Source organism: Eptatretus burgeri, chromosome 1 (genome assembly GCF_056783735.1).
Source record: "Eptatretus burgeri isolate ZD-2024b chromosome 1, Ebu_testis_v1, whole genome shotgun sequence".
Classification (NCBI taxonomy): domain Eukaryota; kingdom Metazoa; phylum Chordata; class Myxini; order Myxiniformes; family Myxinidae; genus Eptatretus; species Eptatretus burgeri.
The window spans coordinates 147,742,861-147,759,110 of NC_140961.1; positions in this window are offsets into that span (position 1 = coordinate 147,742,861).

Genomic DNA, 16,250 nt, shown 5'->3' on the forward strand with positions numbered 1-16,250 from the left:
AATAAGAAATGAGTACATTAGAGGGACAGCGCAGGTAGGACGGTTTGGAGACAAAGTGAGAGAGGCGAGATTGAGATGGTTTGGTCATGTGCACAGGAGGGAAACGGAGTATATCGGGAGAAGGATGTTGAAGATGGAGCCGCCAGGCAGGAGCAGAAGAGGAAGGCTAAAGAAGAGGTTCATGGATGCGGTGAGGGCGGACATGAGGGTGGTTGGAGTGTCAATGTAAGATGTGGAGGATAGAGCGAAATGGAGACGGTTGATCCGCTGTGGCGACCCCTAACAGGATCAAGCCGAAAGAGGAAGAAGATATATATATATATATATATATATATATATATATATATATATATATATATATATATATATATATATATATATATATATATATACACAGCTCTGTAAAAAAATAAGAGACCACTCCAAAAAAATTTTTCATCAGCATCTCTACATGTATGGCAGCCATTCCATTCCAGTGTCTGTTGAATTCCAACACAGGCACACCTCACTCTACTTCGTGAGGTACTGAATCGCTGATCACCTGAACCGAATCTTATTTAACAAGGAAAAGTATAAAAACCACTGCTGTGGTCATCACTATCCTCTTGCAATAGGACTCGCTGGATGGCAAAAACAGTGCTTGTAGTACCTCAAAAGTAATTGGAATAAAAAAAACAACTATTGACCATGCCAAAAGAGTTGAAAAGAAAAGTTTTCAGTGAGGAAAATAAGGTTCAATTCTGAGATTACTGGCAGAGGGATACAGTGAGCGCCACGTTGCCTCCATCCTTAAAATTTCAAAGATGGCGGTTCATAAGAACAAGGACAAGCAGCAGACATTGGGGACAACAAAGCTACAGACTGGCAGAGAGCGAAAACGACTTTCCACTGACCGGGATGACCGCCAACTCATTCGAATTTTACTCAATAACCGTAGGATAACATCAAGTGACCTACAAAAAGAATAGCAAACGCAGCTGCGGTGAAGTGCACGGCAAGGACAGTTCGAAACAGGCTCCGAGTGGCAGGGCTGAAGTTGTGCAAAGCGAGAAAAAAAAACCCTTCATCACTGAGAAGCAAAGAAGAGCCAGGCTGAGGTTTGCAAAAGACCATAAGTATTGGACCGTGGAGGACTGGAGTAAGGTCATTTCTCTGTTGAGTCCAATTTTCAGCTTTGCCCAACACCTGGTCATCTAATGATTAGACGGAGACCTGGAGAGGAAAAAAAAGCCACAGTGTCTCGCACCCACTGTGAAATTTGGTGGAGGATCGGTGATGATCTGGGGGTGCTTCAGCAAGGCTGGAATCGGGCAGATTTGTCTTTGTGAAGGACTCATGAATCAAGCCACGTAAAAGGTTGTCCTGGAAGAACACTTGCTTCCTTCTGCTCTAACAATGTTCCCCAACTCTGAGGATTGGTTTTTCCAGCAGGACAATGCTCCAGGCCACACAGCCAGGTCAATCAAGGTGTGGATGGAGGAACATCAGATCAAGACCCTGTTATGGTCAGCCAAATCTCCAGACCTAAACCCAATTGAAAACCTCTGGAATGTGATCAAGAGGAAGATGGATGGTCACAAGCAATCAAACAAAGCCGAGCTGCTTGAATTTTTTGCGCCAGGAGTGGCATAAAGACACCCAACAGCAATTTGAAAGACTGGCGGAGAGCATGCCAAGACGCATGAAAGCTGTGATTTAAAATCAGGGATATTCCACAAAATATTGATTTCTGAACTCTTCCTAAGTTAAAACATTAGTATTGTGTTGTTTAAAAATGAATATGAACTTATTTTGTCTGTATTATTTGAGGTCTGAAAACACTGAATCTTTGTTGTTATTTTGACCAGTTGTCATTTTCTGCAAATAAATGCTCTATATGACAATATTTTTACTCTGAATTTGGGAGAAATGTTGGCAGAAGCTAAAAGAATAAAACAAAAATGTTCATTTTACTCAAACACATACCTATAAATAGTTTAACCAGAAAAACTGATAATTTTGCAGTGGTCTCTTAATTTTTTCCAGATATATATATATATCTACACTCTGGGGTGTACATGAACAGCAAAAAGATTTAGAACACCCCCATTTTTCCAGTTTTTACTGAAATTTAACCCGTTTAATGTTTCAATGTACTCTGAAATTCAAGTATCGAACAAACAAACAATTGCAGATAAAAATTATATCATGGAATCGTTTTGATGAGCAAAATTTTATCTAAATTAGCCACCTTTTGCAGATATAACAGCCGAACAAGCTATTGGCATTCTTTCTCCAATGTAAATCAAATATTGTTTGGAAACTTCTTCCCAACACTGTTGCAGCAGTTCCCACAAATGTGTTGCACTTGAGGTTGCTTTGCTTTCACCCTTTTGTCCAGTTCATCCCAAACCAGCTCGATGGGGTTTAAGTCTGGAGACTGTGCTGGCCATTCCATGATTTGAAGCTTTCTGTCTTGTTCTTTTCTTCAAAGGTAGTTCTGACATAGCCTGGAGGTATGTTTTGGGTGGTTGTCTTGCTGTGGGATGAACCCCTGTCCAACTCGACATTGACCAGAAGGTATTGCATGGTGCTGCAAAATGCTGTGGAAGACCATCTGTTTCAGTGTGCCAATCACTCTGTGCAAGTCACCGACTTTGGAGCCAGCAAAAGAGCCCAAGATCATCATGCTTCCTGCTCCATTTTTGATACTTTGTGTCACACACTGAGGAAACATCCTTTCGCCTACTCAACGGCATACAAATATCCTGCGTGATAAACCGAAGATTTCAAATTTTGATTCATCGGTCCATAAGACCTTCTTCCCGTTTTCAGTGGTCCACTTGTGGTGCTTCATGGCCCAGGCAAGCTGCTTTTTCATATTTTGCCATCTTAGCAATGGCCTTCTTACTGCCACTTGACCTGTCAAACCTGCAGCTCGAAGTCTTCGCTTCACAGTTAAAACTGAGATTCCTTACTTTGACCAGTGTAAAGATATGCTTGAAGCTGCTGTGTTGTGAGCTGTTGACTCTCAGAAACTTGACTTCTGATTGTGTTGTGGCTTTGGGTCTGCTCGACCTCTTCGTGCCAGAGTTTCCTCCATTTTCAAAGTGTCTTTTGATGGTGTTGGAAACTGTACTCACTGACACCTTTGCTGACGTTGCAGTTTCTCCAAAGGAAAGACCAACACTTTTAAGGGTTATAATGGACTGTTTGTCTTCCTTTCTTAATTGTCTTTTTCTCGCCATTATAATTGCAATATACTACTTCCTGCAGTGCAATATTGTCCAAATAATGCTTCAGAGGGTGTAGCAAAACAGTGTGTTCCAACACTGCTTTATACAGACAGAGAGTTTGGAAGTAATCAGAAAAATTTGGGAAACCTGGAGGAATTGTTTGCATCAACATTCAAGGCTTAATTTACTTCCATTGCTGCAGAACAGCTGCCGTTGCTAACTCATTACTTGTTTGCTGAAAAGGGCCTTTTTTAGCAACTCTGAAATTTACATTATTTTTCAGTTTTTGGTAACCTCAACTTTTTTTTAACCTCTGGCAATTTACCGCTTAGCTTTGTACCATTTTCGGTTATTCACTGGACTTGAACTGCTTAAATTTAGTGAAAACTGGAAAAATGGTGGTGTTCTAAAACTTTTGACTGGTAGTGTATTTTTTTGTGACTGGAATAAAATGGATTTCAGACAATATGTTTCCTTATTCACTGTTTTTCCATGCAGAATCATTTTATGAGAGTGTTAGTTGTAATTAATGTTCCACCACATGCTGCCTTCCTTTCCACCACCCCTCCTCGCTCCCGCTCCGTCCACTTTCTTCCTCTTTCTTCCTCTCTCCATCTCCTCACTCTCCCCTCTCTTTTTATTCCCATCAGTGAAGCGTTGGGTGGTATTTGCTGCACCCATGTCCCCGTGGCATTTTGCAAGCAGGGCATGGCATCAACATGTGCAACATCTAATGGAAGGACATGAAGCCAGAGAATTTCTCTGCCACAACAGTTTGTTGATGGACATAAAAAAATCCCACCATACATTTCATAAAATGGAAGATAGTTATCACCGGCACCTGGATTAAATGACAAATTTCAACCATTATCCATCACTTGCCAAACCAGTTCATGAAAGACTTTCGCAAAAAAAATTCGGGGACGTGTGCATAATTGCAGCAGGTAAAGGAGTCGTTAAACAAGTGAAGTTCATTTTGACTCAGTGCACACGTTCTGGTTAATTATCTGGCAGATGTCTTGTTAATTATCTGGCAGAGGTCTTGTTAATTATCTGGCAGAGGTCTTGTTAATTATCTGGCAGATGTCTTGTTAATTATCTGGCAGATGCTGGTCTTGTTCATGCCCCTATCGTTAGAGTTGATAGATCTTGTGGAGCTGGTGAGAGCTCCCATAACAATAACGGGACAGTGCAACATGTATGGAAAAAGAACGGGGACAAGAATGGGGATGGGGCCAGGGAGGGGGAGTTGGGATTTTTGTTTTTATTCTTTATCACCAGACACATTTATCATTAAAAAATGGTTTTGTTATGAACATATATGGGGATAAAGATGGACAAGTCTCTCAAAATATTAGTCTCTACTATTCTTAACACAATCTAGATCTGGACCTCACCCTCTAGCATTCAACAATAATTTCAAAATGCTTTTAATGACCTCTTTTATAAAAAAATTTCCAGGATACATTGTAGGTACAGCATGTAAATACAAATATTTTATGTAAGATATAAAATAAATAGTGAAAGGAGAACTTGCCAAGTTGTTGAATAGTTTCTTGCCTTTTCACTTTTGGGAACAGTTCACGGAAGGCAATGCAAACTCCTTTGCTTTCAACCTCGTTAAGAATCTGAGTTAAACCAGTTCGACCAAAATCATCATCAACAGCTAAAGCACCAACAAACACCCATTTGAAATGGAGCACCAAACTGGCAACGGCATTGGCATGGTGCAAGTCACTGGGGACAGTTCTCATGAAAGTGGGGAAAGATTGCTTATTACTTAAACACTTGCAGGCTGCTGCACCACTAATCTATACAAATGCAGAAGTTTAAATTTTCCATTAATCCGAACAACAAGGAACAATATGCACAAGATAATCGATGCCTGATAATATATCTCACTCTCCGTGGAAAATGTTAGGATTTGAAGAGTGCAGTGCATTACTCAGTGTTCATAGATGCAGGAGAGGAAGGTAATTCCTCAGCAAAGTTCAATAAAGCCACACAATAATCTCATAATCTGGACCAACAAGGCCGTTGAGCATCTGATATCATGGAGTATGGTTGTACTTATTGACTTACATCCACCAACTACAATGAATGCTCCGGATTGAGTGCATAAAATTCAGATGACCACACATCAGAAAGATTGTCCACCATCACCATTTTGGGCAACCAAATTCGGACAACCCAGATGTGCTTTTGTGTTTTCGCATGAAATCTCAGTGGAAAGGCTTTGCTCTAATCCTCTAGTTCCACATTATTAACTCGGTCTCCCTGCATTTTTCAACATTACATACATTTACATTTTCTGTCAAAGGTTCAGTGGAGCACACAGTAGTGGGAAAGAAGGAAATGTTGAAGGAAAATTTGTGCCTTGAAGACACCTACGACCCTCTAAAGCCTTTATGACCCCAAAGACCCTTGAGACCCCTTTACCCACCGGCGCCGCCTCAATTTCAGACACAAAGGGAGCAGCTAAATTAAGTAAATCATCAATAAATTAATAATAATCGATTAATCGATTAATCAATAAATCAAACATAAACCAATGTCACCCGCAGGGTGACCCATATCTTGCCAAAAGGTGATCACGTGTGACTTCATTAAGGTCACACTGAGGTGAACAGAGCTACTATCCACCAGGAGCGACTCCTTGAGGAATATCTATCAGCCTACGAGAGATTCCGATGAGAATCGTTCTACAGAGTAACCATGAAAAATATGCTTTTGCCTCATAACGTCATCACATGACGTCATAATGTCTCAAGCTTGACATATCTAGAAAGCACTCATCGAGGTGTTCAATTTGAGGTACTACATGATATCGTTCCTAAAACTTGAAAATTTGACCTTGGGGTCAAATATGTTTGACCTGAGGCGCTAACCATGAAGGTCAAGGCCAATCGCCACCAAAAATTAATCAACTGAGCGTCAGTCCATGAACTATATTCCCATGAGGTTTGAAGACGATCCGATCAAAATTACTCAAAAAATAATGGTTTTGTCGACTCCCCTGATTTGCGACAAAGTGACCTTGACCTGTGACCTTGACCTTCAAAATTTTGTGCACTGAAAGGGACCTCTATAGGCCTTTGATATGTGAAGTTACAAAAATTTCCAATGATAACTGTGCTCTGCAGAGAGATTTATACGTGATTACAGACAAAAAAAAAAAACATATGAAGGTCAAGGCCAATCACCACCAAAAATTCATCAGCTGAGCGCCAGACCATGAACTATATTCCCATGAAGTTTGAAGACGATCCGATCAAAATTACTCAAAAAATAAGGGTTTCATCGACTCCCCTGATTTGGGCCAAAGTGACCTTGATCTTTGACCTTGACCTTCAAAATTTTGTGCGCTGAAAGGGACCTCTATAGGCCTCTGATATGCGAAGTTACGAAAATTTCCAATGATAACTGTGCTATGCAGAATTTTTTATACGTGATTTCAGACAAACAAAAAAAACAAAAAAACATACAAGCTGACTAACATATCTTGCAAAAACTTCGTTTTGGCAAGAAAAAAAAACATATGAAGGTCAAGGCCAATCGCCACCAAAAGTTAATCAGCTGAGTGCCAGACCATGAACTATATTGCCATGAAGTTTGAAGACGATCCGATCAAAATTACTCAAAAAATAAGGGTTTCGTCGACTCCCCTGATTTACGACAAAGTGATATTGACCTTTGACCTTGACTTTCAAAATTTTATGTGCTGAAAGGGACCTCTATAGGCCTCTGATATGCGAAGTTACAAAAATTTCCAATGATAACTGTGCTCTGCAGAATTTTTTATACGTGATTACAGACAAAAAAAAAAAAAAAAAAAAAAAAAAACATACAAGCTGACTAACATGTCTTGCAAAAACTTCGTTTTAGCAAGATAAAAATACCCTTTAAAGTCAAATCACTTGCTCACTGTCTGTCCAAATATCAGCTTCCTTGCTCAAAAGGTGATTGTGATCTTGCCCAGATGAAAAAATATAATGAACAATTAATTAATATATAAAGAATAGTTTAATAATTAATGAATTAATTGATTAATCAAATATATAAAAAAATACAGTTTTTGCCGAAGCACATCTTCAGTTTTCCCATCAAATTACAGCTTCCCAGCTCAAAGGATGACAACGATATCACCGAGACAAACAAGAAAACAAAGAACCCAAAAAACAAACAAGGAGAGGAACAAAGTACACCACCCCCATTCCAAATAAATAAACAACAAATACTCCAGCGCGCAACATTGCCAGGGAGTCTTAAGCGACCGGTGATGCTGCACGGCGGCATCATGGAGACAGAATTGGGTGGGAGTGGTGCACTTCTGAGGGGCATGTGTTCAAATGATACTTACTTTATGTGTATAAATGTACTTCTTAGGTGAATGGGTAAAAATGATACTCGCTCTGCAGCACATGGAGACGGAATTGGGAGGGAGCAGTGTACAACAACTGATTGATTTATTGCATAACTAAAAGAAAGAAATGACATTCGTAAAATACTTGATTTCTCAATCAATTGCCGAATAGCACACCTAAACCACCACTGTTCCTTCTGAATCTGCAACGTTTTGAAAATTATGTAATTAATCGAAAAATGAAAAATTAATAGATGAATTGATTTATCAATAAAACAAAAATTCCTTCTTTTATCAAATCACTTGTTCGCTGTTGTGTCAAAATATCAGATTCCAAGCTCAAACGGTGCCCGAGATATTGCCCAGGAGAGAAGTAAAATAAATATATCTTTAAAAATGGACAACAATGCAGTAATTAATCATTTAATCATAAAATAAAAAAACACTGTCATTGCCAAAGCACATCCTAACTTTCGTCCCTAAATTTCAACTTCTGAGCCCAAAGGATGGCTGAGATATTTCCCAGACAAACATGGAAGAAAACAAGAATGAAAAAAAGGAATAATTAATCGATTAATTGATTAATCAATCAATCAAAGATACCCTTTTAGCCAAATCAAGTGTTCACTTTTTGTCCAAATATCAGCTTCCTCGCTCAAAAGGTATGCAAGATATTGCGCAGATGAGAAAAAAAAACAAATAAGTGATGAATAAATCGCTAATAATTCAGTAATTAATCGATTGATCAGAACATATAAAAGAAAAGATACATGTAAAGTCCACTGCTCCCATTCCATATGCAAAAATAACAAATCCTCCAGTGCACGACATCGCCGGGGCACCTTCCTCGCCCAGCGATGCCACCTCCCAACACTTGGTTTGACATTGGTAGCTTCTTCCGTTCTCGAGTCATCATTTTTTAGATGTTTGACCTCACTGTGACCTTGGCCTTTGACCGATTTTGACCAAAATCTAATCAGCACTAGCCATCACCCTCCTGAATCACGTGGTGTAATTTGACATTGGTAGCTTCTTCCGTTCTCGAGTTATCGTGCCTACAAACAAACAAACAAACAAACAGAAACGGAAGGCATCAATATACTTACGAAATCTTTAGATTTCGTAAGTAATAAATAACAAATCTTCCAGCAGGAAACACCACAGGGCGCCTTCAGTTCCCGGCGATTCCGCCTTGCAACACTTGGAATCAGAACTGGATGGGAGCGGTGTCCAATAATTGATTGATTAATTGCATAATTAAAAGTTAATAAAGAGTAATCATTTAATATTGAATTTCTTAATCAATTGGCTAAAATCATAAGAATTGGCCAAAACCACCACTGTTTCATTTTTGAAAATTCAGTTAATCATCAAAAAATTTATAATTAATCGATTGAGTGATTAATCAATAAATTAAACATACCCTTTATAGCCAAATCACATGTTCATCCTCATGTCCAAATGTTAACTTCTGAGCTCAAAACTTGCCTTTATTGCCCAGATGAGAAAAAAGAATTAAATAATTAATAAATCGATAATAATGAAGTAATTAATCAATTAATACACGAACCAAAGCACACCAAGTGTTGACACCAAATTTAGCTGAGATATCGCTTGGACAAAAAACAAAAAAGAAATGGTGTGAAAACTGAGTAATCCCTTCCTTTGGTGCCCAGAGATGACATTAGTTGTGTAGAAATGGGGGTTCTGAGACAAGCCAGTCTCGCAGGACCACTCGCATCCACTCCCTTCCACTCATTACACTCGCTCTTGCTCGCTCTGCTCATTTTCATGCACGAACATTGGCTCACCTGCTCAATGACTTATCTCAAACCCCCATTTCTGCGCTACTTTGGGGGGGGGGGTGGGGGTTGTGGAGGGAGGGAGTAGTGGTTGGTCTTGAACATTTACAATAAAAATTTCTTCTGTATTTCTAAAAGAGATCTGTATTTTATCAATTTTAAAAATTTTCATTTTTTTACATTTTAGTTAATCCAAACTTATTGGTTTATCAACATCAGTACAAAGCCAATCTATGATTGAGAAACTCCCATTCATATGTTGTAGAACATAATTAAATTTCTGAATGCCTTTTTCTTGTAGGTATTCTTGAACATAGAAATGATAGTTTTCTAGAAGCCTTTTGCTGTCATTTATGTTTCAAAAATTTAAGTTTCAGAAATATACAAGACATTAAAACAATGACAGGTAATACCACCCCATCTTTCTATTGTTAAATCAATTGGTATTCCCTTTTACTCTGTAAAATCCTGTTCTTTGTGATTTCATTACATAAACTATGGCAAAGCTGTTGTTGATTTTAGCCTTATTAAATTATTTTATTTGTTGGTAGTGAACAGTGCTTCCACATGTGACATTATCTCCATCATGTGGATAATATTCTTCCTAAGGAGACCGATTTAATTCTTTCACGTATTCTAAGTTGACTTTAAAAGACCAATGGAACCCTAAATCATATTTCTTTTGTGTATTTTTTGTATACATTGTCAAGGCTCATATGAGTGCTAACACACAATGCACAGCAAGGGGGGGGCTGAGACAAGAGGGGAGGGAGAGGGAAGGACAAAACAATGGGGAAAAGAGACATTAGGGGATCCGTGGAAGGGAGAGGGATAGGGCGGGGAACACGGGGTACACAAGATGGAAACTACAGGGGCTTTCAGGAAGGAAAACAGGGAATTTGAATGAGGTGGATTTGGGGTAGATTAACGGGGGTAGAAAACATCATGGTTTTCGATGGGGGAGGATAAAAGGTGGTGGTGAACAGCTGTTTTGAAGGCTTGGAGGGAAGAATGGGATTGAAGAGAGTGAGGGAGTTTATTCCAAAGGCTCCCAACAGGGGAATGAAAGAGTGAAGGTGAGCAATGATTCGTGATATTGATGGTTTTACTGGAAGTGGGTTGTTGGTGGACCTTGAGCGCCCTGCGGAAATATGGTGGGGACACATCACGCACAGAACAGGGGGTCGAGACCGGAGAGGAGACAGAAAGACCACTGGCCTGCCTGCGATGAGAGAGTGAGAAACCCAAAGACTCAGCCTCACCGTGGGATATATCAATGATCCTAAATGCCCTGGTTTCCACAGTGTAAAGCTGAGAAAGGTGAGATGCAGGAGCACCAGCCCAGAGGGGAGAGCAACACTCCATCAGGCTGTGGATGAAAGCTTTATATTTGGTCAGGAGCTCAGTTTGGCCGAGAAAGGACTTCACATTATGGAGGATTCGCAAACGGTGACTGGCTTTGGAGGCCAAGTTGGAAATTTGGCCTTCCCAGGATAGATCGTGGCAGATTGTGAGACCCAGAAGCTTGAATGAAGGGACTTCTTCCAAAGGATTATTGATAAAGAAAATGAGAGCCGGGGGGGGTTCAAAACGGTATTTTCGGAGAGACATCGTGATAGTGTGAAATTTATCAGGATTGAAAGAAATGTTCGATGTGTTGGACCAGTTTCTGGTTTTCTCAACATCTGCAGAGAGTGAGTAAGCTGCTGCTTGCCGGTCTGAGGGATGTCAGATGGTACAGCAGAGGGTGGAGTCATCAGAAAAGAGATAAATAGGATTTTTCAAAGAGTCAGCAAGATCACTGAAGAAAACCAGAAAAAGAGCAGGGCCCAGAACGATGCCTTGAGAAAGACCAGCCTGGACAGGAAGTGGGGATGAAAGAACTCCATTTTGGGCCACACGTTGACTGCGACAGGAGAGGAAGTCTAAGAGTCATGAGCGTTGATGGGCTTCAATACCATAGCAAGAGAGTTTGGTAGGCAGAGCAGTGTGCCAGACAGTGCCAAATCCATGTGACATGTTGAGGGATAGGGCTCTGATTTCATTTCTGGCATTGTGTACCTCCATCCATTGTAGGGAGAGCAGAAGCAGCATATCCAGGGTCGAGTTCTGATCGAGTTCTGATACCATGTTCTGATCTGATCTGTTCTGACCAAGTTTATGAACGGAAATCAAGCGATTGGAGAAGAGGAAGGATTTAATTGCTGAAGTGATGATGGATTCCATAACCTTGCTGATGATTAGGAGGAGGCTGATTGGTCTGTTGTTGCCGGGATCCGTTTTTGCACCTTTTTTGCAGAGCAGTAATGTTTGCTGATTTCCAAGTCGATGGCAGAGACCTTGATGAAATGAGAGGGTGAATAGAACAGAGAGAGAATGAGCAAGAGCAGGGGAGCAGGTTTTTAGGACACGTGGGCTGATGCTGTCTGTACTGGTTGCAGAATCTGAGTCGAAGTTTGATAGAAAGCTCTCCACTTTGTTAGAAGAAAAGGATACAGAGTCCAGGGACAGCTGCGTGTGACTGGGTAAGGTGGGTACAGAAAGCAATGGGTTTCGGACACAAGATTTAGATGTAAACACCGAGTTTGGGCATTAGGCCTTTTCACATGCAGTATCAGCAGTGCAGTTATTTAAGATAATGGAGGGGATGGAGGGGGAACATTCACCAGAAACAGATTTGATTGGATGCCACCAGGATTTTGAGGAGGGAGAGAGGTTTGAGAGTTCAGACTTGAGATGAGAAAGATGTTGTTTTCTGGCTCTCCTGAGGATACACTGAGGATAGACACACACTTGTTCTGAGCTTTTTGGAAGGAACTGAGATTACCCTCAGTTGGCTTTTTTCTATGAGGGAAAGGCAAATTGTTTCAGGACAACTGCCTCGCCACAAACTTCAGTGAACCATATGGGTGAGGATGGGTAGGACAACTGAAGTTGTGAGGGGATAAATATGTGCATGAGGGAGAGCAAGTTTCTTTGAAAGAATTCGCAGGATGAGTTGATGTTGGAGAAAGTAGCGATTGGATACCCATCCCGAAGTTTGAACGCTGCTTGGAGACCCTGCCAGTCGGCTTGAGTGAAATGCTAGACTCGACAGCGCTGTGGTGGTTCTCTGATATTAGCCAGAGAGATGACTACTACGACAAGCTTGTGGTCACAAGTATCGATTGTAGCGGCCAAAGAACAGCAGAAATTTTCAGGGGAATTTGTCAAAATCAGATCCAGAATAGATGGAGTACCATTTGTTGAGATCCGGGTTGGGAAGTTGACCGATTAAAGTCAGTCCCATTGAGTCGAAGAAGTCTTTTGCTGAAGTGCCATGGCAGACGAGAAAGGTACCCACACCCAGCCAACTGGCATGATGACAATTCACATGAAATCGTTCATTTTATAACTCCACGATTCTATTCTCATAAAAACTGTATGCCTTTCTTTATGTAATATAATTTCACATGGAACTGTGAATTCTGCACCATCTGGAGACATCTATATATCTATATATATATATATATAGTGATAAATCACTTAATCTCACCAACTCATTCACATTTGGAGTGCTGGGATAATTTATTAACTTATCAGCATTTTTAATATTAATATTTTTTGTTTTACTATATTTCTGTCATTCAGCCTCTACTTTTGTGTAACAATTTGACAAATCAAGATCTAACTCTTGGGTTAGACCAAAGGAAGAACCTTCTTTTCTGACAAACTTCATATATATTTGATGAACAATTACATCATAAAAATCCTGATTATTGTTGAATTGAAATAATACAAAGAAACATAATAGACCACAACAATTGAAATTAAAATCTTTGACTTGAAATGTTTGATAAACACCATTCTGTCAGAATTTAATTACTTCAACAGGACCAGAACTATCAAAATAATATTTGTCTTGACTGTTAAAAATGCAAACCCAATTCGAACCATTTTCATGATTATCTTCTAAATTAAAAGTAATATTCTTTGTACATCAAGAAAATTTTGTTCATTCTCTCTAATACAAATAACCACATCATCAATTTTTAGTTTTTCACAATATTTTGCAAGTTCAATATTTGATGTTGTATTCCTTCCAAATACTTGAAACCATTTATCAATGCTCATTTATTTATGAGAAATATAAAATCCATTCACCCTTTTAGTTAGTTTAAGTGAGCCAGTATCATTCAAAATTTCCACCTGTTCTCTTGGAAGCAAAACATCAATTCTTACAACTCATTTTCTTTGAATTCTATTAACGTTAATCAAACAAGGCTTTTGATTTTGAATACATAATGCGACTTTAGGATGATTGATTTGATTAAATTATACCCGAGTTGGCACTTTACCACTCATTTATTTATCAAAAAAAAATATGTGAGATGAATCAGAACAACGTTACCTGTATTAATCTGTCATTCCATTTCTTCCAAAAGCAAACATTATGTATCATCTATCTTCACTCACTCTCCTCTTTCAATGTATCGGGAAAGTATCTACTCTATTAGACTTTATAGTTTCCATTTGAGAACTCAGGTCAATTGCATAGATTTTAATATGGCTTTTAAATGCAACCATATCCAAAATGGGTTGTTTATTACCTCCACCACCAAAGGTGAAGGAGGTTATGGTTTCCCCCCTTTCTGTTTGTATTTCTGTCTGTCTGTCTGTGTGCAGGTTATCTCAAAAAGTTGTGGATGGATCCAGATGAAATTTGGTGGGCAGGATGCGTCTGTGACACAGGCAAACTGATAAGATTTTGGTGAAGATCCGGACTTGGATCCGATGCCAATAATTTTTTTTTGAGTAACTCTTCCACATCGAGGGATAGGGCTAAACTAATATAAAGCAAAATATCTCGTAAAGTTGTGGATGTATTCGGATGAAACTTGGTGGACCGGTTGGGTGTGTGACCTCGACAAATTGTTTCAATTTTGGTGAAGATCTGAATCCGGATCAGGATACGAGGATAATTTAATTCTTAAAGTGATTCTTCACCATTGAGAGATCAGGCCAAAAAAGATATATGGAATGATATTTCAAAAATGTATTGGGCCAGACATGTTCTCGTAGATCTGGCATTAGGGGTGGATGGATGGGCTCTGCCAAGTGACCTTCTAGTTTTGTCTGTATCCTTTACTATATTAAAGGTCTCAATAAGATCCTCCATAACCATCTCATTTTACTGTTCTTGGCAACAGAATCTGCTCCTCTTGGCTTAGTCCAGCTTGCCCTGGATGCATCAAACAGCCTGATGCTGCACCCTCTCAATGGAAGCTATGTCCTCCTCAGATGTTGTGACCAAAACTGAACACAATATTCCAGATAAGGCCTTGTTGCATTCCAACACAGTGATAACACTACCAATTTTGATGTGTAATTTAATCCCCTGTGAAAGGTTAAACCGAAGGGAAGTCGCACATTTGAGCATGGGATGGAACATTTCTCATCCACAACAGGTGGGTCAATTGTACATCATATCTGAACATTGTATGCTATAAATTTATTTGAAGATTTTTCAATGAAGTACCTGTGGTGTGTAGAAGAGCCGCATCAGTCGTGCAATAGCCACTGCATGTGAAGAGCCAGATAGAGTTGCAACAGCTTGATAGAAACACGGATCCTCATCCTCGGATATCGCCTCAATGTAATTTAGCGACTTTTCAATCGATTTAGGCATTCGGAAACAATTGTCATGGATGATGTAACCAAGTGTAAGGTTAGAAAATAATTTTTTATTATTATTTATCTCATTTGTGGCAAAAATCATGGCCATGACATTTTGCAATCCACCTTGAATAAACCTAAAAGACAAGCAAAGTATAATGACACTATTTTCAGTGCACACACTCTCTTAGCACTGATGGGATGGCCGAGAGGTATGCACAATCACCTCTTAATGGTCTAGACTGGGTTCGAATGCTGACCCAGCTATAAAATTCCAGCCCAAAGTTTCACAGATAGCATGATTAATCAATGTGTGTGGCTCCGTCGCCAAATTCCAAATCAATGCCTTAACCAGTACAGGGCATTACATCAGTGGCACAGCTGTGCCCTCAGTCAATGATGCCAACCCACATCCTGGAGTATGCACTGCATTCAAATGAGAAGTGCCCTCTTAAAGCTAATCGAGCTTCAAACACGATTTTTTGTTTCATCTTCATCTGCAGTGATCCAGCTCGACATGTTTATTTTTGCAGGAATGGTACAAATATTTTACATTAAACCATAAAGATATGATTTTGTTGTGCATCACAGTACCATCATGAGGAAACATGAGGCATGAAAGTTGAAAAGGTTTTGCAAACAAGAAACATATCAGAATGCGATAAACATACTATGGTGTTTTTTTTTTAATTCAACGTCAGGTGGAATGAGAAAGGAAAATTGTTTTCAAACTTAATACATGACTGCAACATACAGGTAGTGGACAAAAACATGGAAACACGACTGTAAAGTTACTTAATCGGGCATTAGGCCACCACTTGTGGCCACGATCGCCTGTACGCACCATGGCATGGAGTCCACCAGCATTTGGAATTCTGCAGGAAGTATGTGGCACCATTCTTCCATGAGAAAGTAAATCAACTCACACCTGTTTGATGGTAGTGGAAAACACTGTCTCAGAAGTTGTTCCAGAACATCACATAAATGCTCCATTGGGTTCAGATCTGATGACTGAAACAGCAAAAACATATGGACAACAATAGTGTAATTCTCATGAAACCAATGGGCGACCACAAGTGCTCTATGAATGGGGGTATTGTCATTCTGGGAGACACCCATTCCCAGCAGGAAAGAGATGCTGCTATACGGAGTAAAGATGATCACTCAGCACCATTAAGTAGCGACTAACATTGACCTTGCCTTCGAAGGGAATGA